General features: G+C 46.4%; 1 protein-coding gene across 1 annotated transcript in view; it reads right to left on the reverse strand.

Annotated features, from left to right (window-relative positions):
* Positions 1-26,430, reverse strand: part of Edar (ectodysplasin A receptor) — a 75,555-nt gene extending 49,125 nt beyond the window's left edge. Inside the window, exon 1 of the mRNA XM_034524577.2 lies at positions 26,265-26,430. The gene's annotated coding sequence lies outside the window, so the exon portion shown is untranslated. The remainder of the gene's footprint in view (positions 1-26,264) is intronic.
* Between the last annotated feature and the right edge of the window lie 1,230 nt (positions 26,431-27,660).

The following is a 27,660-nucleotide window of genomic DNA, read 5'->3' on the forward strand; positions in this document are numbered from 1 at the left end:
TTCTTTATCAGGTATGGATTGTTGAAGTCACACTGCCTTCAGCCCTAAGGATTGGACTGATTTCCTTCCTTTCTTTCTTTCTTTTCTTTTCTTTCTTTTTTTTTTTTTTTTTTTTTTTTTTTTTTTTTTTTTTTTTTTTTTTTTTTCGAGACAGGGTTTCTCTGTGTAGCCCTGGATGTCCTGGAACTCATTCTGTAGAACAGGCTGGCCTCAAACTGAGAAATCCGCCTGCCTCTGCCTCCCAGGAGCTGGGATTAAAGGCGTGCACCACCACTGCCTGGCTGATTTTCTTTCCTAAGTCATGATCTTTCAGAGGCCCTAGTTGACACACTCCTCCAACAAGGCCACACCTCCTAATCCTTCCCAAACAGTTCTACCAACTGGGAATTAAGTGTTCAAATGCACAAACATCCTTGGCTTCCTGGTGCCACAAGAAAATAAGTAGCAAAAGTCCTTGTTTGGTCACTTGGTAACTGCATTCTTGAAAACGAATCTATCTGTATGTAGTTATCTCATCAGTAACCGTCGCTGTCTGAAGCCTAGCCCAGAGTGTCTGACATATATGAGCGCCAAGAAATGTGCAGTAGCATACTATTTATTTTCCTATTCTAGAGGAACTGGGAATAAATATCCAAAAAGAAAATAGAATCGCAACCCCATTGTGCATTTTGTTTCAGTGTTTTATTTGTTCAAACACATTTTAAGGAAAGTTAGGTAGCGTCATATGCAGAGCATATAGTTTGCTGTTTCCTTCCTTAGAGCAACGGTTCTCAACCTTCCTAATGCTGTGACCCTTTAATACAGTTCCTCATATTGTGGTGACCCCCCCCCCCAAACTGTAACATTATTCTCATTGCTACTTCATAACTGTCATTTTGCTGCTGTTATGAATCATGAAGTAAATATCTGCCGTGTAGAATATCTGCTATGTGACACCCCCCTCCCCCAGGGGCCTCAACTCACAGGTTGAACCCCTGCCCTAGAGCCTTGGTTACCATTCAATGACATTCTTTTAAATGGCTCAAAGAATTTCATTAGATTGGCGAATCACAAATCAATTCATTTTCTCATATTTGACCTTCAGATTGGTTCTGCTTTTTGCTATTATACTGTTGCAATGAACTTTCGTGTCTGTAGGATGGGATCCTTCCTGTAACCTGTGAAAGAAGGAATTACGGAGCTAAAGGGCACGCGATTAAAATGTGAGATGTGAGAATGACACCCTTGGGCGTCATTTAAAACCTGAAGTGAATTTGCATCATCTGGATTGGCAGGTTCTGATTTCTATCTGTTCTGGGAAGCCAGAACCACACACGAGCCCAGATACTTCTGTAATTGTTTGATTGAGTAGAATTTCCCTGTATTACTTCATTGGGCTCAGCCACCTTCATCTTCTGGGCTATCAAAACATGCTGAAAAACAAACAAACAAAAAAACCTTTGACTTCTTTTTTTTCCCTTTCTCTTCCAAACCCTGAACTTTTGTAATTGGGATCTCAAAGTTGTCCTGCAGAGAGGACAGCTTGCTAACAAACTGAACATTCTCTACAGTTCCTTGGGAGTTTGCAAACTTCGTTCCTTGGGATTCCTTGGTGGCCTCTAGGTGGCTGTTTTCCATCAGCTCTGTGACAGGGCAAAGCCGTTGCACGGCTGTTTGAAAGCAGAGCCAACCCTTTTGAACTTGCCCGTGAAAGCCACAGGTCTTAGTCACGGGGTTAGGAACTCACCAGAGTGAGGCAGGTATCTACTGAGTTCATCTGATTCACTGTTTTCATTTCTAATGACTGTCTTCAGAGGGCTCGAAAAAAGGCACCGCCTGGCTTGCTTGGTGCCCCAGCAGGCTAGATTGTTGTAGGTAGACAGACCGCCTTGGCTTCCTCTGTCCCGCCCATTCATTTCCGGCTCCCTTCTCTAAAACGTAGGATCTCAGCCTCTGATCTACATCCACACACCTGGATAAACGTAAAGCTGCCGACTTCTCAGATACTTCCAACTGCATTTGAGACGTAATTGCTGGAGTGTTATAAACCATTTGATGTCCAAACTCTGTCACCCAGACTACCACGGAAGGCTGGAGGAGGGAGGGAATGATCCCGAATATCTTTGCCTTTTAGTGTATCTGAGTTATTCCAAAAGGGTATTTGTTTTCCCCTCAACGCCTCTAATTGATGCAGCTGTTGCCCAGCCTCATCTGCATTAAGCTAAATATTATGTCTTTGTAACGTTTTTGATCTTCATTAATTATAGCTCAGGAAAGCTGACAAAGGCAACCTGCCTCTTTAATATAAACAAGATTAATTGCACGGTTCCTGCAGAAAATGAAGCACCAGCAGTTTAACAAAAAATGTTTGTCTTTAAGCAGCCTTTGGATAAAAAAAAAAAAAAAATTAAAACAGTTACAGGAAGTGCCGAAGCTGCCAAATTACCATGCCCGCAAGCCTTGCCCTCATTATCAGACTAAATGAACGCACACACCCCTGCACTTTCATCCTGCTCCAGGCCCAAGGACAAGAAAGGCGGGATTGAAAAAAAAAGGGGGGGAGGTGGCTTTATTCAAAGAAGTGTCTCTGAAGTTTGGAATGCACCCTGGTGTTTGAAGACGAGATTTATACCTGACACCTTTCCTTAAGCTCATTGTTGAGACTCGCCTGTTTTCACATCAACCGCAGACTGCTGCTGGAGCTGTTTCAGCTCCTAACGACCATAATCTAAGATAAATACATGGGGATTGCGATCACTTTCATTAGCAACCGTGAGCTATTCCCTCCTTCAGTGGAAAAGCTTAAAACAGACAAATGGGCTGAGGGCTTGCTGGGGGCAGAGGGCAGAGGGAGGATGGTGGGGCAGGGGACTGCTGGAAGCTAGGATGACACCTCCTTGTAAAACCACAACGCCAAGAGCCAGTGCTGCAGCTGGGAGGCTGGGTTCTATCCTGAGGTCCCTATATGACTGCTTCTGTGGGAATACACAGCCCAGGAGGCCTGGCAATCCAGGGGTGAGAGTCTGGTTGTTTGGGTCACTGAAGCCCTAAGTTACTCCAAAGGATGGATGGAGAGTGTGGGTTGTCTTGCCTTTAGGCTGCTTGGGAAAAGGCACAGGGTCAGAGCACGATCTGGGCTGCATCATGCAACATCATCCTCCTTTGATGAGTCCTTTTGAAGTGGCTCCATAGCTGGTGGCAGAGGTAACTGGAGTCACCAGCTGTGAAGAAGAGAGGTTGTGCTTGCTCCCAAGGTCATACTAGGGGTATAGGCTGCAGCCAGGGAAACATTAGTGCCAATCCAAGCTCTCTGTGTCTTCCCATGAATTCCTGACTTCAAGAACATGCTGGAATAGTGCCTAATGGTGTGTGTGTGTGTGTGTGTGTGTGTGTGTGTGTGTGTATGGGGGAGGGGCTTGTGATACAGGGAAAGCCAAATGTCAGTGATGCTGTCAAGGCTGCTGCAAGGTCAAGCTTGAGACCTTGGCTGCTGGACCACCCTGGCCTCGGTCCTGGAGAGTCACAGGAGAGAATCCGACCTTACCAGTGTGAGAAGTAGGAAACACAAGGCATGGTGGAGCACTGGGTGCCCTTAGCTGGCACCATGAGAGTATCAAGAAGAGGGAGGGACGGGAGGGAGCCAGCTTCTGCTGGAGTCTAAACCATAATGTTCTCAGGCAGTGGCACCTACATACCATGGGGCCTCTGGCCAAGACAACCTGGAAGGGGAGGTGGTAGGTTGAATAAGAATGCTCCCCACACCCCCAGGCTCATCTATTTGAATGTTTAGTCACCAGTCACCTGGGAGTGTAACTCTTTCATAGGATTAGAAGGATTAGGAGGTGTGGCTTTGTTGGAGGAAGTAAGACAGTGGATTTGGGTGAGTGGGGGCTGGGGTTGGGGGTTGGTGGTGGAGGGTGGGCTTTGAGATTTCAAAAGCCCATGCCAGGCCTAGTCTCTGTCTGTCTGTCTGTCTGTCTGTCTGTCTGTCTGTCTGTCTCTCTTCCTCTCTTCTGGTTGGGATCTCTCTCTCTCTCTCTCTCTCTCTCTCTCTCTCTCTCTCCATTCCTCCCCCTTCCTCCCCCTCTCTCTCTGAAGGTTATCTCTCAACTTCTTATTTTCCAGCGTCATGCCTGCTGCCATGACTGGGTGTAACCCCAGGCAATGGCTCCAGATGCTCCATATTTGATCAGCCTTTCTCACAGGGAATGCTTTCTAAGACCAAGTACGTACAGGGCATTCAGTAGCTTGGTGGCAGCACTGGCCAACAAGAGGAAGCTGTGTCTGCCTCAACACTGACAGCTCAACCAATCTGCTGCCATAGTAACCAGAAACATACATTCATACTTGCACACATGTAGCTGAAGGAAATGTAAGGGCCTATAAACCAATGTTTAGTACACGAGAGTCTGTCTCCATTCCATCCCATGTTACAATGCTGGGCTGGTAAAGAAAATGCTAGTCTTGACCCACTCGTCCAAATGTCCTCCACTGAGGGTACAGGTGTGAGGTGCCTGTTGACACACCCATCACACTGATGTCCCCACCCAGCTAACAACCAGGATTGAGGACAACTGGATATTGATTGAACATAGGGTTTGGCATGTACATGGTTCTGACATCCAAACTCTTGAACTGCAATCAAAAGACAACTGGATTAATTGTCTAAATTCATTCAACTACTAGTGAGTAAATATGGCCCCACCCAAAGCCACCATTTGCCAGAATGGCATCCCCATGTTTGCCTAGGCACAATATCACACGCACTTCTTAGGGCCATATGTAGAACCAGGCTGGACTTCGCAGAGTAACGCTGGGTTAAAAACACAAATCTAGAGATTCTCCCTCTTCAATGGTTTTGTTAAAAATCTACAAACAAGAGATCCAGGGAAAGTACACATGTTGTAAGCTAACCAAAGAACTTCCCAGGAAGGTGAGAGGTGCTACCTACTGTGGATGCTGGTCCTGATAGGGAATTCCCAAATGGCAATCAATCAATCAAATGTAACAAAGTCCTGCGGAGCTTTTTGTGCCAGAGCAGGCTGTTCACTGTCCCTTCCGTGGCCCCCATTAGAATACTCAGGATGCTGCGAGACCCTCATTCTCATAACTTAGATCATTTGACCATACAAACAAGTCAAACATAATGTTATTCTAGTATTGCAAAGTATGTTATACAATTTCACATTATCAAATCTTATGGAAAATCTTGTGGCAGGTGAAAGATTTGTGAGCAAAAAGCACAACAAGTAATCCTCAAGTCAGGTAAAACTGCAGCACACAGGAGCCATGGGAAAAAGAAATTCCATTTGCTTTTAAAGATACTTAGTTGGTCTTCTAAAATTGGTAACAATCAAATTATAAAAACTGTAAAAAATCTTTTTTAAAAGTTAAGTTGTTAATCTGTGGTCACTGTAGGTTTGCTTGTCCCTGTTACCACTGCCCTGTTTGCCCACTGGGTTTACATGTAAACTCAGAGTGTGATAGCACCACAGCATACAATCCCATGCATGAGACAATCAAGATCCCAAGACACTGCACAGTTCCTATAGGACATTTCAGGACTTTGCTTTACAAAACCTATGATGTAGAAGAGAGATCACATCACGTAATAACTCTGGGGACCTCCCGGTGCATTATGACCAATTGGGTGACTCTGAGGTAGAGGTTCTCATGGGAAAACCTGGCTCTGTGATCTAAAGCCTGCAAGGGAAGGTCCTTTTTCTCTGATATTCTGAACAGGAGATGGGTAGTCAGAGACAGGGCTGGTGTAAAGAAGCCCAGGCATGGAGATGAAGATCAGCCGTGGACATGGAGGTGAAATGAGCCCAGTTCAGCTGAGCTAAGCCCTAGTTCAGGCCAAGCTCAGCTAATCCCCGCCGTAGCTCAGTCTCACATCATCCTCAGGCCCAGTCCCTGTCCATCTTAGTGTACCTCATGAGGCTCAGCCCAGTCTAGCACCGTGTCTGATACACACACAGACCCTTCCCTGGCTCAACATCAGCACCTGCATCAACACCCCCAGCTCCATCCACATCCTCAGCACAGCCTCAACCCAATTCCAGCTGAGGCCAATCATTTCCTAAGTGGTTTTCCTCAACAAGTCATTCGTTGAGACCTATTGGGGATGTCACTAAAAACTGTTTGCACTCGGGCTAGCAAGCTTGAGACACTGAGTTTGTCACATATGAAGTTTAATTAACTGTATGTAAGCAGGCATAGTGGGTGGTGGCTACCTCAATGAATATCTCAGAAGGCTCTCTTTTAGATGCCCCACCCCATAACCAAGAGCTCTAATTGAAAATATCTAGTTGTCTCTATAAGCCTGCTCTCAGTCTGCTCCAGAAGTGAGACCTGGAATTTTCTGAGTTCCTGCTGATAAACTGTGCTGGAGGCAGAAGCCAACGAGGCTGCCCATTACTAGACCAATCCTCATTGTATGATGCTCAAAGCAATCCTGTTATGGTAAGCAGGGATGGAGAGGAGCAGACATGGGGCTGTGTTGGAGAAGAGACACACATAGGGGAAATAAAAGGTATTTGGGCTGAGAGGAAAGTGGTACTTTTGGAGGAGAAAACCCCTGGCAACCAGGGAATTTACGTTTTGGACAAAGAGGACTGTTGTTTAATAAACAAGTCAGAAGATGTGCATCTGGGTGTGTGGATGAAGAACCATTCCAGATGTCTCTTCTAGTGATAACATACATCCCTCTTGTCTTCTAATGATAACATACATCCCTCTTGTCTTCAGATTCACTACGAGACGGAGACTGCCAACAAGGAAGTTCTTAGGAGAGTTTCAGTTTGTTGTGAATTTTTCCTCCTGCATCCCGTCCCATAGGCTTCAGGGGACCATGGGTCTTTCCCCTTGCCTTTGAACACTTGTGTGCTTTTCCCATTTCTATCTGGGGACTGCTGTGGTGGGGGGGAGGTCTGTGCCTCTCCCGTTTCTATCTGAGGACTGCTGTGCTGGTTCGGAGGTCTGTGCCTCCATGGGTGTTAGGTTGGCATTTGATGCTGGGGAGGTGTGGCATTTGGCAAAGGAAAAGAGGGAAGCAGGGGTTTTATAACATCACAGAGGAAACCCAAGATGGAGACCTTTCATGTCCAAAGACCCCTCCCCTGCCTCAGACTCCTTTGCCTCACTGGTTCGCTTCTAGAAACAGACCCTGCAGGCAAAGATGCATTTCCTGCAAACTGGAAAAACCAGGTCTTCTCAACCTTAAATCAGTGCTAATTAAATTCAGTTATAAAATTCAGGTCCAATTTCCTTATCTTTGAGTGACATCTTCTACCTTCTAACGGTGGCTCTTTATATGCACCATGAAAACATTTGACATCATCATAGCCTCGGATCTCCTGCAGTTTCTGGCCCCCGGAGAGCTTTTCTGATAAGGATGCTATTAGCACATTCAGGTGTTTTGATCAGGGCAACTTTGAAGCGCCGCTCTCATCTTTATTTGCCTCTCCCATCCTTGTCCTGCCGAGGAGGAGGATGACATTTTTAAAAAACTCAAAAGATTTATTTACATAGCATTTTACTAACTAGCCAGATTCTGATTTTTTTTTCTTTTTGTTACTTTTAACACGAAGACTCCTCTTTGATAGCTTGTGATAGCCTGAGATATGCATTCAGTAGCAATGCCTTCAAACTTTGGATCTGGATTCCCCTCTCATGCTGGGCATGGGCGTGGCAGTGGGCCTGGCTTCCAGCCAGTCCCAAATGCACTACTGACCTGCTTAGCCAGAGGGCATGGAGGATAGACGCAGTCAGTGTATTTTTTTAGGTTATTTTTTATTTTTAGTCATGCATATGTGTGTACATGTATGTATGCCACATACATGTGGGTGCCGCAGCCATGGGTGTGCAGGTGTCATGGAGGAAACTGTAGGACCCACTAGAGCTGCAGTTCTGGGCGGCTGTGAGCTGCCCAGTGTGGGTGTTGGGAGTATGTGTTCTTAACTGCTGAGCCTCCATCTCTCCAGCCTCTATTCAATGCATTTTTGACTGGATATTTTTGGCTTCTGAAGGGCTTAGCAGGATATAACCCCACTGTAATTTGAGAAAAAGCTGTATTTTTGAATCAGATAATCTGCAATGAATGCATAGGGGTTGGGTGGAGATTTTAGTACTTACTACTGCTACTCTAGGTCTTTGGGAAGTGCAGTGCATTGGGCAAGCATGGAGCACAGGGTGTGGAGCACAGAGCACGGAGTGAAGGGTTGGTACCTCAGGTGGACTGAGTAGCTCTGGACTGGAGAGTTGAGTTGACTGATAACACCCATGGAAGCTTCTGGTAAGATCCACATACCAAACCCACTGGTGTCTACCACTTTGAGACAGCAACTGACCTGCAGATGGAAATTATCCCTCTTCTATCCAATACAACTCCCAGACCTCCACCCCACGTGCCTACAGTCTCCACTCCCTGGAGAGACTTCAGCCCTTTCATTGCTCCGATTAAAGATTGCTTCTGCTCCGGAACTGGCATCTGTCTGTCTTTCTTTTCACCTTTCCTCCAGCAATCTCGACCTAACAGGGACATAGCCTGAGCCCTTTGCAGAATGGCCCCTTTGAACACAGAAAATCCCTTTAATATGAAGTGTCCAAGGGCCACAGGGCAGTTAAGTGGGGTCAGAGCCGGGAGTCTGAGTCTCAGTCATGCAGCGTAGCTTCTCCGGGAGGGAGATGTGGAGACGAGACTGAAGGCCTCCAAGGAGAAAAACATTTTTTTGTTCTGAACACCAGGGATAATGGGGTTCCAAGACACCAGAGCTTATGCAAATGACGAGGAACCCTCTTGGTTCCTGAACACTGCATTTGGTTTTCAGGAGCTCTTCGGGCTCCCTGGGAAATGTCGCTTGTGTGATGGATGTTAGCTCAGTGCCCAGGGAGAGTGCGTGTGGACCACTGTCTTCAGCTAAAACAGACCAATAAGAAAGCAGTTCCATAATCAAGAAATCAAAGAGAAGGGGGAGGTGAAAAAGGATTTGCCCCAGAAGGCCAGCCAATCTCATATCTGAGATCAAGTCTCTGTGATAACCACTGTGGGTTTGTATTTCAGAGACAAACAGAAGAGAGAGAGAGAATATCAAAGGCTAGAATTCTCTTTTACTTCAATGGTTTGTGTTTTCCCTGAGGCTGCTGTGAGCAGTATTGGGGAAGAGATGGTTTGAGGGCCTGTGGGCCGAGCAAAGGGGCTGAGGATGGGAGGCTGCTGCTCTGCGCATCTTTCAAGTCAGGGTTCCCTGCTCCAGTCTCTTTCATCCTTCTTCTTCTTCTTCTTCTTCTTTTTTTTCTTTTCTTTTTATAATCAGACGTTTACGACAGCAAGGCGTGCCTCAAGTGACTTCCTGATTTTTCTGCTCAGATGAGGTGGTTGTAAAACTTGAAACGAACAGGCTTATCTGTGCATGAGAGAGTGCGTCTTGTCTTTGTAGAACAATTTGGTAAGAATTTGATAATTTTATTGCTTCAATCTTACTTCATAGTTCAGTTGCCTACCCCCAGCCCCCGACAGAGCTTCCAATAACACAATATGGAGTGGGGGCGGGGTGGGGTGGTGGGGTGGTGGGGTGGTGGGGCGGTGGGGAGCATAGACAATGTGTTTCTGTTTGTTTGAAGGTTTCATAGGTGGATTTTTTTTTTTTTTCAAAAAGGAAAATAAGGATTCAGCAAGGTAAATGTCTCTTCATGTAACAATGTTATTGAGAACAGCCACTTCGACGTCACGGAGACAAAAGATAGAAAAACCTAGAGATTAGAAAGTCTAAGTCTCCTGCCAACTCCAGCTTTGTGGAGACAGAGAGTCCCACCCAGCCGCCAATCCAGGAGCAGAGCTGCTCAGAGCAGGGGACCCCTGCCGTCTCCAGGGATGCAACAACATAATGGAGGGTGAACAAGGCACTAAGTGAAGGCTGTCCCCAGAGCCCCCACTGCAGTACCATGGCAGTGCCTGCCTGCTGAGGGGTTGAACCCTTGCTTGATTGTTACCTTGAGTTTAGCAGCAGCATCAGAGACTGATGGGAAGACTTGGAGTGTGCAGGGACTCGCTGCAGCATCATCTGGGAGCTAGTCGTGCAGAGTCTGGGCAGGCCCCAGACCACCCCATCTGTATCTACTTCTAAGCTAAATTTGCCGATGGCTCAGACGCACTATAAACCCCGAGATAGAATGGTGTGGAGCACAGATCTCAAAGCCTCCTACTTTGCTGTTTTTAACTTCTCCCCTCTTTCCCTCTATCTTTCTCTCCTTTCTTTTTGTATTATGCATCCCTAACAGAGAGTGTGTGTGCACACGTGCACACATACATAATTCATCCAGAGTCTGGAGAGATGGTGTGCATACAACTAGAGTTTGATTCCCAGCACCCATATCAGGTAGATCACAAGCATCAGTGACTCCAGCTGGAGGAGGGGCGAAACCCAATTTCTATGCCTCTGTGGGCACCTGCACTCATACCCCATCCAGACACAGATGCACACACATACACACCCCACCCGGAGACAGATGCACACACATACACACTCCACACAGACACAGATGTACAGACATACACACCCCATCCAGACACAGATGCACACACATACATACCTTATACAGACACAGATGCACACACATGATTAAACGTAATGAAAATAAACCTTAAAATTCCTTTGGAATCAACATTCTGACTACGTGATGGACTAATAGACCCTTCTTTTAGCAGCTGATGTACACTGTAAGTGTACACGAATAAGCAGAGAAACACATGCAGCAGAGATGAAATCGGTCATAATACTTATTTATCACTCCAAATCCTCTCCCTTGCTGCAGATTTGCAGACCAGGGTTAGACTCAGGTGCTGTGAGGGCATCTGTCCTCTGAAGCCCCCCACGAGAAGCTTTCTGGGCTGTCCCAAAGGTCAGGAAGAGGCCTGGCTTAGGAGTTGAAACAAGAGGGTCAAGCAGACTTCCTCAGTGGGGAAGCAAGGCCTGGGATGAGCAGCTCCTTATGGCTGCCAGGGAGGAAGTAAGCTCCCCTTTCTACAGACAGCACTGTGTGAACTGATTTCATCCCTTACTTGGGGTCACCCAGAGAGCTTGATATTGAAGAAAGGAAAACTACCAGTGTGTGTGTGTGTGTGCATGTGTGTGTGTGTGTGTGCATGTGTGTGTGTGTGTGTGCATGTGCGTGTGTGTGTGTGTGCGCGTGCGCGTGTGTGTACATGGGGATCCAGAGAAAACTGTTGAGATGGAGGGTGGGCTTTATGGTCATGTTTCATTGTATAAATTATGAAATTATCAAAAAAATGAAACAAACCAACCAACCAACCCGCAAGCCTGAACCCAAACAAACAGAAAAACAGCACTTGTATATAAGCCACCCGGAGGGAAAGCGGTTCTCTCGGGACCTGCATCTGCCTGAGATGACCTAACCTCAGGGCCAATGTGTGCCTTACCTTTACTATATGCTATTTATTTGGCCAAAGCCCAGTCCCTATAGGATTATATTAGCATGAAGACTCGGTTTTGTGAAAAAGACAGAAAAGACTATGGTAACTTCACTGCCCTGTAGGACCTTAGGCAGCATTCTTGAAACGCCTGTAAGTGCTCAGTGCTCCTGGAGTAAGGAGCAGGACCAAGTTATACACCCTCTCCAGTGTCTATACACCCCTCCAGTGTCCTCTGCACCCCTCCAGTGTCCTCTGCACCCCTCCAGTGTCTATACACCCCTCCAGTGTCCTCTGCACCCCTCCAGTGTCCTAGCACACACATGGTTCACATACGACTGTTGGCTTTAGCTTATTAAAAACCCGCTTTGAGCTGGACAATGGTGGCACAAGCCTCTAACTCCAACACTTGGGAGGCAGAAGCAGGCAGATGTCTGAGTTCGAGGCCAGCCCAAGCTACAGAGTGAGTAAGTTCCAGGACAGCCAAGGCCACATAGAAACCAAACCAAAATAAAGAAAAAAAGAACCCCTCAAAACAAACAAACAAACAAACGTTTTCAACAGCAAAATCAGGTGGCTAATGGCTTCCCAGTGCCCCCAGGCCAGACAAGGGCCTCGTTAGTTCTCAGTTATTGCTTCTATTTCTTCCTTCCTCGATGCCCCAGCCTTATTCCCCAAACATATTTTGATGTCAGCTCTTTGATTCTGTCCTTCTCATCCCTTGTTTGAGAATTGCTCATTTCTCCTCAGTTGTGTTTTCCCTATGGAATTTTATGTCCATGCCTGAACACAGACAGCTCTATCTCCCACGATTCAGGGATCTTGCACTTTGGGTATTTGTTGTAAGTTAATAAAGTCAGGCACGAGAGACCTAACTAACCTGGGAGTGTGTCGGAGAGGTAGAGTTGATCTGGGCTTCCTGTGGCTTCTGCTACAGGGAATGGAGATTGTCTGATGCTAAGGGGCCAGGCCGGGATGGGGTTACAGCATCTCCCTCATGGCTCAGTACTTTTGGTCTGAAAAGCTGGAGGTTATCTTTGTATTGCTGCACCCTCCGTGAACATCTAGAAGCTTGTAGTAAATAAAATATTTAAAAATCTTGGCTCCAAGTTTCTTCTCACCTTTGACCATTTATGTTCTTGGATGAAAGGCATACCTAGTCTTTATATTTTTAAATATGCCTTAGGCAGCACAAGAGCTGGGCAGTTGTCTACCCTCCATATGTTAGAACCTACCTTCCTACCCATAACCCGAGTTATTATTTATTATGTTTCATCTGGGCTGTTTTTAACCCACACGACCATATTTTTAAGGCTCAGCTAACCTATGGTGGCTCTCCTTTCTCCTCCCCTGTTCGTTCTTCTTCTATCCCATGGCTGCTTTTTCTTTTCCCCTCTTTTCCAAGTCTGTGAAAATTCAACCCCACCTATTTCTCTTTGCCCAGCTATTGGCTGCTGGCATCTTTATTCAGTACACTACAGAAACTCAGTCTTCAAACTGTCATCCTGGAAGCATCACTTCAATGAGAACTTGGTCAGAAATGAAAAGTTTAGACTTCTCCCACTCCTGCAGTGCCAATATCTGCACTGTACCAAGAGTCCAGGCTTATCTGTGAGCACATTCAAGTAGGGAGGTTAGGCTGCCAAGTTCACTAGCAGACATATCCTGGAGGGAGATATGTCAGGATGGGAGGCTGGATTTCACTGTTACTTCTCCTGGTTCAGGTTGTAGGGAAAAAAAAATCTATTTCTAAAGGATCCTCAGGTGTTGTAGAAGAGAGCTGGACACAAATCAAGAACTGAATAGGCACTTCACTGAGGGAAGTCAGGACAGGAACTCAAACAGGGCAGGAACCTGGAGGCAGGAGCTGATGCAGAGGTCATGGAGGGGTGCTGCTTACTGACTTGCTCCCCATGGCTTGCTCAGCCTGCTTTATTATAGAACCTAGGACCACCAACCCAGGGGTGACCCCACCCACAATGGGCTGGGCCCTCCTTCATCAATCACTAATTCAGAAAATGCCTTACAGTTGGATCTTATGGAGGCATTTTCTCAGTTGAAGGTCCCTCCTTTCAGATGACTCTAGCTCGTGTCATATTGACATGAAATCTAGCACATCTAACTTGGACCAATTAAAACTGAATTTCTCCAGGTTGTAGGGAAAAAAAATCTATTTCTAAAGGATCCTCAGGTGTTGTAGAAGAGAGCTGGACACAAATCAAGAACTGAATAGGCGGTTAATAAGCAAACATAGCCATTGAATGTAATATAGTACCTGGCTGCTGGCACAGAGGCACTCTACCAATCTGAACAGCACACTCATTTTATAAAAGAAGAAACTGAGGCCCAAGTCCTCAAACATTTGTTCAAGGAAACACAGAAGTCAAGGGCCAGATGGGGAGAAGCAAGTTAAGATTTAAACTAAGTACTCAGATTCTTTGACACTGCCCTCAAAAAGATGGAGCCTAACTCCTCCTTCTGGATTTTAGTGGCACGATTCTCATAAAGGAGACAAAGAGCAGGAGACCACTCGCGCTTCATAGTTAGAGGCTTCCACGGCTCAACATCCACGTTGTACTGACACTTTGGGTAGCCTGTGGGGAAACTCATGGGCAAGGACCCAGGGTGACCAGCCAATAATAGTCATGTGGCTCCACCTTTCTGGCTTTGGATCTTTAGTCCCAGCTCAGTCTTCAGCTACAGATGCTGGCTGCAACCTCAGAAGGGCTCTGCGCCAGAACCACCATCCAGACCACTCCCAGTTCCTGGCCCTCGAAGGCCTGTGAGAAAGTCACAATGCTGCCCTAAGCTGCTACATGTTAGGATCATTTATCATAACCACAGATGACTAAGACACCTTCTAGTCCTCTGTCATTTCAGCTACACCCCATGGGGGAGAGACATCACATGGAACCCACTACAGAACTTCAGTTGGCATTCTGGCCCCATCCTGGAGAAGTTAGTGATTTAGCCAAGACAGTGACTGTGGATAAAAACAGACAGGCATTGGCACAATGTAGGTCCTAGCACCGTCAGGCAGCCATGCTGTGGTCCCCACTTCTCTTTCTCAGCCCCGCAGGCATCCCCAATCAGTCCTTCTGGCTGGCTTTTGTATAGACATTCAGCCACTGCACTCTCTTTTCTTGCCAACTGTGAGAGCCTGGGGGCAGAGTGGGCTCAGAACTGGGTGCATCCTTAGGCTTGGGCAGGATACTTCGCCTGCTGCCAAGCACTGACAAACCAGTGTCCGGCCAAGTTCACTGGGGGTTCCCCACTCTGCTTATCTTGGCTACGTTTGTGCTGCAGTGAGAATGTATCTGACTAATTTGAACATAAAACAAACCACTTTTACCTGATATGTTAGTCACCAAACAATGGCCCAGAAAATAGATGGGACTCTGGGATGAAGGACTGAGGATCTCCTCTCTTCCCTTCCCCCTCTTCCCCCTTTCTCTCCTCTCCTGTTCCCTCCCATGCCCTTGTACCCTCTTTTCTCCTCTCCTCTCCCCTCCTTTCCCCTAGGCCTTATACATGCTAAAAAAACTAATGTCTTATGCATGGTAAACAAATTTTCTGTCACTGAGCTATGTCCCTAGCCCCCTTTTCTAGTTCTTACTTTGATGCTGGGTCTTGTTAAGTTGCCAAGGCTATAGCCCACGCTGGCCTTGAACTCCCTGTCCTCCTGTTTCAGTTCCTGTGCAGCTGGGGTTGCAGGTCTATGCTGCTATCCTTGCTGGATATTTTACTATGTATGCTTTTTTTCTCTCTTTCTTTCTCCTGGATGGCTAGACTCCTCCATTTGCTTTTTTGACTTTTCTTTAGACTCCGAGCTGTGCAGACCTAGGTTTGGCAATCTGGGTCCCACAATCTGAGTATCTATAAAGCCAGCTCAGCAAATATTTAGGATACTATCTTCTACATCGTGTATAAATGGGCCATTGAAGCTAGCAATTCCCTCCAGAGGTGGTCAGGAACAGGAGGGAGGTGCTGAGCCCAGACCCAGAGATCTGGGCTTCACCAGCACTCAGCAGCCTCAACAGAATATCTCAGCTTATCCTAGGCCTGAACCCAGGTTGCACTGGGGAAGTCTTTGCTTCAAGTATAACTCCCCGGAACTCACCATGCTTTATTCCCTGGTGCTAGGGGCACAGAATGAAGGATGTCCTTTTGGGGGACAGTGTGATGGAGAGTCTACACCTAGCTATGTCTGAAGCTACAGGTTCTATGACTTGATAAGAAGAACGTATTATGAAGACTCTCAAAGACCCTGTAACACCCCATCACACTGGCCTTTGATTTTATCTAAATAACAATTTGTGCTGGGACTCATGGTCAGTTATACGTGGCATTTTCAGCTCAAGTTCTCAGCCACTAGGAACATGAAGAGCAGATCCCGGAGTCCCTGGTCACACTCTCCCTCTAGGGGACACTGCACTCCTGGTCACCTATTTTCCAAACAGGCTTCTGTGTCAGGGACTGTGGGACCCTCTACCAATGCTACTTTAATTCTTCCACCATGAAAATAAGATCCCTAGTTTACAATTGGAGGCACTAGCTTCCCCAAGAAGGACTTGACTAGGCTGTATCAATGCTTTCCCACTCTCTGAGGATTGCCGGGAGGCGGGGTGGGGGTGGGGGTGGGGGTGGTGGGGAGGCATTGGGCTCTGGAAGAGAGTCAGGATCCAGAAGCGGTGACCGATTTTCCCTGGTACCATCCAGACAGCAGTTCTGTTGGCCCCCTTAGTGTTGTCTTTATACCATGTGCCCCGAGTACCAACTGGGCAAGCACAGCAAGGCCCAGGGGCCCACAGGGAGCCAGTGATGGTTCACGGGAGCTGTTTCTAGCACTGAACTTGTGGAGTCAGGGATGTCAGAGGAGCAGGGAGAGAGTAGATCTGAATTATGGAGAAGGAGTCAAACATTAGAGAAAAAGGTAGGGAGAAAGTTTCTGCTGGCCACCATTCTCCCACCTTCTGGCTCCCACAGACACCTATCTGCAGAATACAACTAGAAGCCAGAAGAGACCTACCTCATAGGTTAGTCTCCTCTGCTTAGAATTTGGGGACAGCGGGTTGAGGGACATATGAAAAGTATGAGCACACGGTGGCAAGACCTGTGACTTCTATACAGGGCATGCGCTCCTGGGCCTCAGGTGAGCATATGGTCGTAGAAGGAAGGATGCTCACTCATTCCCATTCCAGCATCAGAAGCAGGACAGCGCAAACTACATCTATCTAACCACATGCTTTGTCAGCTTCTGCAGTACACAAGGACAGTGGCAGGTCAGTATGGTGCTTGGTGACTCCAGGAGCCCACTGTTCCTTTGCCTCAGTACAAAGTGACACTTCTCATTTGCATTCACTGAGTCCAGATAGTTCTATAGGGGGAGGATCCTAGGGATGACCAGAGCCTCTCATGAGGGATCGCTGCAGGGGGGAGGAGTGAAGACCTTCCTCCTCCACCTCAGTGGACCAAACTGTGGAGGATTAATGGATATTCACCAAGTTCTAGGACACACACACACACACACACACACACACACACACACACACACAGTGGTCTCTATGTATGAGAGTTTATATGAGTGATTGTGTATAAGTGTGAGTGTGTGATTGTGAGTGTGTATGTGTTTCAGTGTTTGAGTGTGTTAAAAGTCATTAAATGAGCAATGTTGTGGGTTAAAATGACCTACTACTTTACCCAGACCAGGCCTGGGAGAAGGGCTGTTTAGTCTGTGCCACTTTGACACAAACTAGAGTCACCTGGGACAGAGGGACCCTTAGCTGAAGAATTTCTTCTATTGGATTGGCCTGTGGGCATGTCTGTAGGGACACTTTCTTAATTAACAATTGGTGTTGGAGGGCCCAGCTCACTGTGGGCAGTGCCACCCTGGTGATCTTGGGTTGTATAAGGAAGAAGGCTGAGTGAGCCACAGGAGGGAAGCATCAGGGTCTTTCCTCAGTAAACTGCATCGCTCCTCCATGGTTCCTGCCTCTGCTCTTGCCTGGGTTCCTTCTCTGACTTCCCCAGTGATGAACCATTTCTGGAACTACCCCTTCCTCCCCAAGTTGGTTTTGCTCAGTGTTTTAATCACAGCAACAAACTAGAAGAGGAGAGCTTCCCAGAGAGGATGTTGTATTGACAGAGACCGGAAGCAGTGTGGGCAAAACAAGACAGGATGGACAGTTACCCGAGGAGTAACTGTCAGGAGGAGCACCAGGCAGGTAGATGGGTCTGGGTATCACCAGTGGGGAGGTGGCTTACCCAACAACATGCTCTGTTGCCACTCAGTGAAGCTGTCCCTTAACTTCAGGATCCTGGGAGCCATTCTGGGTTCCAGCCATATTGATTATTGTTTCCAGGAAATTAGATGCCTCAAGTAGATTTGACCATGGAGAAACCACAGCATGTAGTTGCTGGGCCCTCTTGACTCTTAAACTCCGCCTGAGTCTGTGTGGTCTTGGAGGGCATGAAGCGTGTTGTGTCTTGTTCAGAGGTGTGCCTTCTTCTAGAGTTTAGATCTGTTATATGCCTCCAACGGCCCCCAGATTGGCATAATTGGGAGATGGTAGAACACTTAGGGAGTGGGCCAGGTGGGAGGTCTCCAGGCAGTGTGGGACCCGGATCTCTTCCTCTTTCCCCTCTGGCAGGTGAGCAGCTCTGCTCCAACACATGACTCCAGCTTGGTGTGTTGCCTCCCTGATAGCGAACAAAGCTGATTCTTCTGTGTGACTATGGACTAGAACCTTTAAAGCCATGAGCTAAATACACCTTTCCTTTTCATAAATTATCTCTGACATTTGATATTTTAACAGAACCTGGCTAACAGACCCACCTCATTTCACATAAATGCCCTGGCATCCTCTCTTAGGGACCTGCCTCTGACATCTCTGTCCAAGCATACCTCCCGAGGCCATACCAACAACAGCAGGACATTCCCAGTCTGACTTTGGAGAGAAGACAGGTACTGAGGCTTAGGCAGTCCTGGATCTAGTGTGATTCTGATACTGGTGTTTGAGGACATGGCCACCTGAATCTGCTTTCTGCCTTGGGAAGGCATTGAAATAAAGGCTTCTGCTTGTGTGACCTGTATCCTCCAGCTCTGAACAATACTTGTGCAGGTTTGGACAGCCAATAGAGTGGTTGCTGATGCATCTTGGGAGCTCAGGGGTACCCAGGACTGTAGACATCTGTGTAAGGACAAATTTTCCCCACAGCCAAGTAGGTATGGCACAAACCTAGATTTCAGTTCAATCAAAACCCTGGAGCATCCCATTTCTCAGCCCTCGGGGGAACAAGCTGAAGTCTGTGTCCCTGGACTAAGATCCTGTCCCTTAGTGGCAGAGAACTCGTGGATCTATTGGTTCACTTCCAGACCTCTTCCTTTTCTGTGTAGGGTATGAAGGAGCAGAAGGGGAGCTGAGACTTAGAGATCTGCAGATGGGGTTTCCCACGGCAGTCACACAGGGGTGACATTGCCAACATGCTCATCTTTCTTCTCACGAGCTTGCAGTTTTGTTAGTTTTCAAATCCTACCTCTCCCATAAGAAGTACGGTCAAGTCTTTTATTTCTTGCAGTTTTCACCAAATTTTGAGCCATCTTAAAGCTCATCATTCTTTGGCAGCCCTAGGAGCCTCAGTTCCCCCAAGAAAGCTTGGGCTTGTGTCTTTGCTAGGCCACCAGGGTGGACAAGAAAGATGGCCACCTAAACACAGCATTAAGCTCTCAACTCTGGAGCCATATCCCGAGACCTTTCTAATGAGAACCTAAGAAGGCTGTGGGACCCTAAGATCCTTGCTGGGTGTGAGGACATTTGATAACTGAACCCGTGTCTCTGGAGGCCTCTGCTTTTTTTCAGTTTAAGAGTTGCCAGGGAACGTGCACTGGTCCTCAGAGAGCAGAGCCTTCGTCGCTGTCTGGATTCTGGATTCTGCTTATTCTGTAAACACAAGGAGGGGCCCAACACTCTACTGCTCCTAGTTTTGCAATCTTCACAAATTAAATATTTGCCTTCAAAAGCAACAACTGCGATAGCATCAGGGTAATATTCTAAAGCGCCGTTTCCTCACACGCCAAGTGCAGGAGGTAAGGCAGCGTGCTGTGGGTGGTCTGTTTGGATAATGGTTTTCACGTGGAAACCTCAAATTGGAAACTAACTGGCAGGCATTCTGGAGAAAGTGAGGGTGTCGTGAAAGTGAGGTCTTAGGGCTGACTTGAACCAAAGGCCTCTCAATTGAGTGAGGTTCCTCTGCCTGCTCTCCTTCTGCCTATTGAATGAGGAGTAATCGTTCAGTGACTCCAGGAGGTGACCAAGATGCTTTGGTGGCCAATAGGGACCAATAGACAAGTGCTTTGTGCATAGTTGTTTTTTAGGAAGGGGCTCTCTCCAATGTTCTGTAAGAATGAGCTAAAACTCAAAAGGGTTTTCACTGAGTGGAAATCAATACTTCTTGGAAAATTTACTTCCTCAGAGTATGCCCACCAGTAGCTAGAAAGCAAGCAAGGCACAGTGAGGCCAAAGGCCAGCCACTGATGTCCTGTCCTTGGCCAGACTTCTGGAGAGTCAGGCTGTCTGCTAAGGAAGCATGTCAGTGATGACACCAGTGTGTGCTTCTCCTCCTCTGGAGAGAGACTGTCTGCCGAGGAGAGCATGACGAGCCATGTGTACTCACTTCCCTTACCAATGGGCTTTAGAAATAGCACCCAGGCTCTTTTAAAGGACATCTTTAGAAAAAAAAAAGAGGAGAAGAAGAAGGAGAGGAGAAGCTAGGTGATGAAAGAGAGAAAGAGGGGGGAGACAGGGAGGCAGATATTCATGTATCTCCACCAGTCAAAGATAGTCGTTATATCTAGGTTGGTCAGTGGGTTACACCTCTGATTGAACAATTCCAAACTTATAAAGCCTATGATTAACATTATTTTTAAAAAATGTATAAATGCAAAAAGGAAAAGGGGGCATGGGATAGGGGTTTCCTAAGGGTGGTGGTGGGGGAATGGAGATAGGGTATGCCATCTGAAGTGTAAATAAAATATCTAATAATAAAAAGAAAGAAAGAAAGAAAAGGAATTTGGTAATATTCAAAAAAAATCTTTACAAAATCTTTTATTTCAAAATGTAGGGAAAATTTTTCTTTTTGATACCTCTGTTGGGTCCAATCCAAAGACCATGATCTTTGATTATGTCAGGTATTGATCACATGCTGTGTGGCAGGTTCTAGGTGCACACATTCAGAGTGGAGATAAATATATGGCTCCTCTTTCTCAGTCCTCTGCAGAGTCTGTCCTGATCCCCGTGGTGTTGGTCTCTCCCAAATCAACAGCAGTTGTCTCCTAGACCCTACTTCTTGTTGTTGTTGCTGTTGTTGTTTTGATAGAATCTTACTATGTAGACCAGGCTAATCTGGAACCCACTATATAGACCAGGCTGGCCTGGAACACACAGAGATCAGCTTGCCTCTGTTTCCTGAGTGTTGGGATTAAAAGTGTGCACCACCACACCTCATGAACTCTACTTTTATTTCTTCAAATCTATGTTTTACTCTGTATTTCTTTTTTTAAGGTTTATCTATTTTATTTATATGAGTACACTGTTGTTCTCTTCAGACACCAGAAGAGGACATCAGATCCCATTACAGATGGTTGTGAGCGACCATATGGTTGCTGGGAATTGAACTCAGAACCTCTGGGTGAGCAGTCAGTGCTCTTAACTGCTGAGCCATCTCTCCAGCCCCTTACTCTGTATTTCTTAATTTTGACTTGGTTGTCTGGTCATCAGTTCAATTTCCTAATGATTTAAAATGTTCACAATCCTCATTTTGAAAGAGGTCAGGTCAATGGAACACCAGGTCCATGTCTTTGTTCTGTCTGTTTCATGCAGTCTTGAAACAGGGCCTGTGAACTTGATACTCATTATGCTTATTCCTATGCTTATTCTATGACATTCATTATATTATTCCTCCAATGTCTTTGGCCCTTTACTGTCTGAACACGTGGGGCTCAGGAGCTTGAGAAGCAATAGTCAGGCTTTATAGCATGAGAGAGATCTATACAATTTCTTTAAAGTTATTTTTAACTTAGCCTAATTTTAAGTTAGCATAAGGTAACACATGGCATTTGCATGCATGCATGCATACATACATACATACATACATGTCATTCTCTGTTCTGTCTGGGTCCCATCCTTCTCCCTAATAGTTCCAGCTTCTGCCTTCATGCCACATGTCTGAATCGGCACAGCCACTGTGAACAGTCTGGTGGGGGCTTCGCACAAAGCTAGAAATAAAACTGCCAACTACCCAGTTCACCATGGAGCTTTTAAGAGAAGAGATTTGGTAATGGTCTGGTTGTCATCAAGATGGTGACATCTCATTTTCCGTTCGTCATCATAGTCTGTGTGTCTTTTAGCAAAGTGTTTTATACCAGGATTAAAGTTAATTGGCAAAACTCTGTTATTTTCAGGATATTTATTTCAGAATTTGTCATGTCTTTTAGTAGCTTGTATCTAAATACCAAATAACATCTGTTAATAGTACCTTTTCCTTTCCTTTCCTTTCTTTTCTTTTTTCTTTTTTTTTTTTTTTTTTGACAGTGTTTCATGTAATCTGGGTTGACCTTGAATTTACTATGTAAGCAAGGATGACCTCGAACTTCTGACCCTCCTTCCTCCACCTCCTTGTCTATGGCATACATCACCAAGAACAGTTTTATGTGGTGCTGAGGACTGAGCCTCAGGCTTTGTACATGTTAAGAACATTCTTCCAACTGAGCCATCTCCTCAGCCAGCAGTATGGATGTTAAGGCATCTGGAACCACCCAGCACAGCCTGGCTTCCTGTCTTCTTGCTACAGTGCTACAGGTAACACTAATGTGATTGCTGATGGTAACTCCCTAGCCAAGGTTCCTCCTGTGGAGCTGAGGGTTTACTGACTGGGAACAAAACTTTCGGATTACATGGCTGGGGATTAGCAACAAGTGTGTCTTCCTGCACCAGGCTTGTCGCCTCCTTTGTTAAGAATGGAGAAGAAAGACTTCTTGGCTAATCCGAGCACATAAAAACGACAAGAAATTTTCAGAGCCATCAAGGAGGGAGGCTCTTTCAGTGAGTTTGTATTTCACCTGGACAGCCAGTTTGTCTCACACTATGAGAACCCCGCTATCCCTCCTGAACTGTTAGGCCCATGGAAGGGACATCTTTGCCAGTTGAATCTGGTTTGCTCAGTAACTTACGTTGTGTCAATGCATGAACAGCCCTTTGCCCTATTGTGTGATTAGGATAGGTTTGATATAAATGGCCCAGAAGCTCAAGCAGGGCCTAATGGTTCACTCTGTCTTCCAGCTGCTTTTGGGATCTGGATGTAGAACTCTTAGCTCCCTCTCCAGCGCCATGTCTGCCTGCATGCCACCATGCTTCCTGCCATAATTATAATGGACTAAACCTCTGAACTGTAAGCCAGCCCCATTAAATACTTTCCTTTGAAAGAGTTGCCGTGGTCATGGTGTGTCTTCACGGTATTAGAAACCCTAACTAAGACCTTCTCTAAATACTCACTGAATGAATGGCTCACTCTGCCAAACCCCAGGACAAAGCTGTCTCCTTGCTTTGAATGTACAGGGCTAACCACTCTGAGTAAGTCCCTGTGACACCCTAAGACAAGTATTGAAAATTAAATACAGCAGAGTCTCATTTATTTGTATTAACAGAAGCCAAGGAACTAGAATGCTTGAACCCCAATCCATTTTGAAATTTTCTTAGTTATTGATCATATTAGGACAGTCTGCATTTACCTATATGTGACAGTTTTTCCTTGAACCATTAAAAGCTCAGCATTCTCTAATCTTCCTTCAGTGACCAAGCCGTTTTCACAATGGCTCACCTAGATCAGAACTTCAAGGTTTTTTGGGAGCCTCCATGTGATCAGGACAGGATGTGAGGAAGCAACTGGGGGGTGTCATTACTACGGCAACTAAAGATGTATGACGCTGGGAATTGCTCACTCCAGCACTGGTGGTTGGCATTGCTGGTCTCCTCACAGGCAAAGGACTAAAGCTCTCGTCCCAACCCAAATCCCAATGACACGTTCCGTGTTCAGCATGATGTCTCTGCATGCTGAGTGCTCAGTCCAGCACAGTAATTAGTGTTCTTGTCATTGTTTGCTGTGTGGCTTCAGGCAAGTCCAAGGACTTCTCTGAGCCTCAGCCCTGTAGAAAACACAGAAGACATGCAGAAAAATGCTAATTGTGTGAGAACACACGTGTGTGCGTGTACGTGAAGGCCAGAGGCCGATGTCCCCAGCATCTTCCCCTGTGGTTCTCTATTCACAAAGCCCCCATCTCCTTGCTGAATTCAGAGCTCATCATTCAAGCAGTCTAGCTATTGCCCCAGAGATTCCCCTGCCTCCACTTCTCCAGTCTTTTATCTGTGTTCTGGGGATTTGGATTCTGGTCTTTGTGCTTGTGTAGCAAGTGAGTTATGCACTCAAGCCATTTCCCCAGAACTCTTTGCTTCATTAAAAAAAAAATAATAATAATGATCCCATAGATCAAATAAAAGTCTTGCCTAAAATGTTCAGGTTTAAGAGCTGCCTGGTAGGTGAATGACGGAGGAGAATGGCTAGCGCTTTTGTTTCCTAATTGCTAAGTGAGTTTAATGTGGGCTAATTAATGATGCTATTGGTGAGTGGAATTAGCTAATGCAAAACCTAAAACAGCATCAAAGCACACACGGAGGCAGGTGCCATCTAGGATAATTGAGGGAACAGAGGCCAGAGTAGAGCTGTTAAGGGTTGTTCACCAAACTGCTGGGCAGGCCAGGGGTGGTAAGGGAAAACCAAGCCAGCCTAGGGCTGAGCCATTTAAGCAGTAGGGCTGGCCACCAAAAAAAAAAAAAAGCCATCCTGTTTACAGCTCCCTGTATTTGAGTTTCAGAAATGCTTAAGTCTTTGAAGCTGGGTCCCTGGGGCCTTTCCTTGAGAATAAATTCCATTCTTTAGAAACCACAAAACACACTCTCATAGTCCCAGAAAGGAATGTGAGTGACCTGGCTTCTGTATGACCCCTTGGGACCTACGGGACCTTTTCATTAGAAGATGCTCCTGAGTTAAAAGAATCAACATGGGTTTACATCCTGTGGACAGTGGGTAGCAAATGTGGGGAGGCCTCACAGTGGCAGCACTGAGCTGGGCATGAAGACAGGAGATCTCTGATGGATCGTCACAAATACAGTGGCTCTCAAAAGACTCACAGAAATTAGAAAATATTATTTAACACTCCTCTCCCTCATTCATGTAACCTGCTGAGTTTCATGGTTAGGCAGCACAGCACACTGCCGACTGTCAACTGTCACCTTTCCCTACCTACTCTGGAGAACTACAGCTGGTCCCCGCTGCTGGTCTGCAACCAGAGACAAGCAAATCACCAGCCACGGGTAGGATCCAAATTCAAAACTCGAAGTATAATTTCTATTGAGTGCCAATCATTTGTACAGTACTATAAAGAATCTGTGTGGGATCTTCTACACATCTCTTCAGCAGAAACCAAAACGAGAGGACAGCAAACCCCAACCAATGGAACAGACAGATAGACAGACAGACAGACAAGACAGAGAGTGGCCAGAGAGCAGGCATATTACTTCCATAAATTTCTGTTTAGTTTTTTTCTCCCAAAGAATGTTACCTTCTAGGACCCCCTCCAACAACACCGTCATTAACGGACAGAAGAATGAAAGTGGAGAGGCGACACCCACACCCCGTTGTCATCTCCACGGAGGGTCTTTACATGGGGCAGTCCTTGGGACATTTCCTAATGTTAAGTCCTCCTAAGCCACTCTCTCAAAACATCTCTTCGAAGGTTTTAAGCGATCCTGACCCAGAATGTCTGTGGTACATCATATTCTTTTCCCATTCTTTATGTCCTCTTGACTCTTTGATACTTTGAACAAACCTCAGTCTCACTCTGCATTTGAAGATGTCCCCAGATACCACTTCAGAACAGCAGGGCCGTGGCCCCTGAGGAAGTGGGGGAAGAAGTCATCCCTGCCACACTCCACAGACTCTCTCAGCTGTAATTTCAGTCTTGAAGGGGGTATGTTTCCCACTAACTGTCTAGCACCTTGCCTGACCAGGGCTTCTTGGTCAGGCCCTTGTCACTTCTCTTGCTTTAGCTGTCACCTGATGATGTGGATACTCTAACAGAGACCTCACCTGCTGCCCTATCTGCCCTGAGATCACACATTTTGCCTTGCCTCTCCAGCAAAGGCTGGAGAATCAAACTCTACTCTTTGCGTGAGGCCCTTCTACCCCAGATGCCTTGGAACACTAAGGAAACCGTTGGCTAGAAATGAAAACCTATAACACACTCCCTTCCTCTTCTCCGACAACATAGGACTATGACATTGGGTCTTGGACTTGATTGGAAGTCCTGCTTCAATGGTCTCTTAGGACAATGAGCTACACTGGGTAGAGGCAGTTGGCAAATGTCACTAAAGTCCCAGATGCCACTTGCCTTCTTCTGTGAACCAGTCTTGAGAGCAAGTTGGAGAAGCACGGGTCCTCTCCCCAGACAGAGCGGGTGTTTTAGTAGCACAAACTGTCTGCAAACACACAGTCTGGCACTCTAACCAAAGCGCACTCAACAGCAGAATGAGTTTTCCGATATTTTCTTCAAAACAAAGAAGCAACCTCAAGTCTGTGAACTTGTAGCACAGACACACAAGTAATCGGTAACGCTTGTCCAAACGCAAACCAAAAACGACATGCATTTAAAAAATGTACCCGGGATCCTTCCTAGCCAAGGACACCTCAGTTTCGTCCGCAGTTGAAGAATACGGAAAATCAGAAGTGAAGGATCAAGGTTTACCTGGTACCCGAATGAGGTCAGCTCTTCCCGGCAGAGGATGGGTCCACGAGAAGGCGAGCAGGTAAGGGATGTGGGGCAGGGTTCACAGGCGGCCGTCGGCGTTCTCTCAAAAGCAGTGCTCCACAATCCTGGGGACAATCGGGTGACAGCGGCCAGGCACACCTCTGCCGCCAGCTCCACCAACTTTCTATTTTGAAGGGCTCCCGGGAACTCTCTTGACTGCTCCCAGTCTGGACTGCGAGTTTACAAACAGTCGGGCGGAGAGGCGGCCCCTCGCTGCAAACCCACCCGCGCCACCTAGAGGCCGCGCCGGGGATCGGCAGTGCAGGAGCCTGGGCACAGCCTCAGGCTCTGCCGCCAAACGCACCTGGCTCCACAGGACTTCCTGCCCCTTAAGGGACAAGCTGGAATGTGTAAAAAGCATTGATTTTTTTTTTTTTTTTTTAAATAGAGTGTGTGGGGGTCTTGCTTCTATCAAAACAACTTGGGCCTTTGGGCACGAGAGTGATGAAAGATGAAATTTGCATTAAGTTATCATTAATCAGAACACAGCCCCCTTCTCCATAAGATGGTTATAGGTATGATGAATACTGCCGTATTCATTCATGCTCTTTCATGCAGCCGGAAGACACTTGTGCAGATTTCCAACCCCTCTCCTGCTCACCACAGATTTGAGTTACCATTTTCTCCTCAACACCTTCTCTCCACGTCATGGCAGATCACTTGATAGAGGCTCCAGATAACTTCAGGTAAACATGTCTACCTCTGGTAACTACAGTACATGCCTCATACAAATACAGACTCTGCCACTCCAGGGAAGCGTACGTACCTCACAGAACTCTCGATAGCTCTATGTATCCTCCGCATTTGCAGATAACTCTATATGCTCGGATAACCTCATATAACCCATGTGATTAGATAACAAGGGGACATGTAAAATGCATATTTCTCAGTACTGATCGATTCTTTCTCAAAAAAAAAAAAAAATTATCTGGAAAATGCCCAGCCTTAAAAGAATGTAACAGCCTCATCCCTTTCTCCCTGAACACCATGGTCTCTCAACTCAGTAAAGAGTAGAAACAACTTCTCCTTCTTCTCCTTCTTCTCCTTCTTCTCCTTCTTCTCCTTCTTCTCCTTCTTCTCCTTCTTCTCTTCTCCTTCTTCTCCTTCTTCTCCTTCTTCTCCTTCTTCTCCTTCTTCTCCTTCTTCTCCTTCTTCTCCTTCTCCTTCTTCTTCTTTCTCCTCCTCCACCTTCTCTTTCTTTTCTTTTTCCTCCTCCTCCTCCTCCTCCTCCTCCTCCTCCTCCTCCTCCTTCCTCCTCCTTCTCTTTCTTTTCTTCTTCTTCCTCCTCCTCCTTCTCTTTCTTTTCTTCTTCATCCTCCTCCTCCTCTTCCTC

Source organism: Arvicanthis niloticus, chromosome 20, assembly GCF_011762505.2.
Source record: "Arvicanthis niloticus isolate mArvNil1 chromosome 20, mArvNil1.pat.X, whole genome shotgun sequence".
Taxonomy (NCBI): domain Eukaryota; kingdom Metazoa; phylum Chordata; class Mammalia; order Rodentia; family Muridae; genus Arvicanthis; species Arvicanthis niloticus.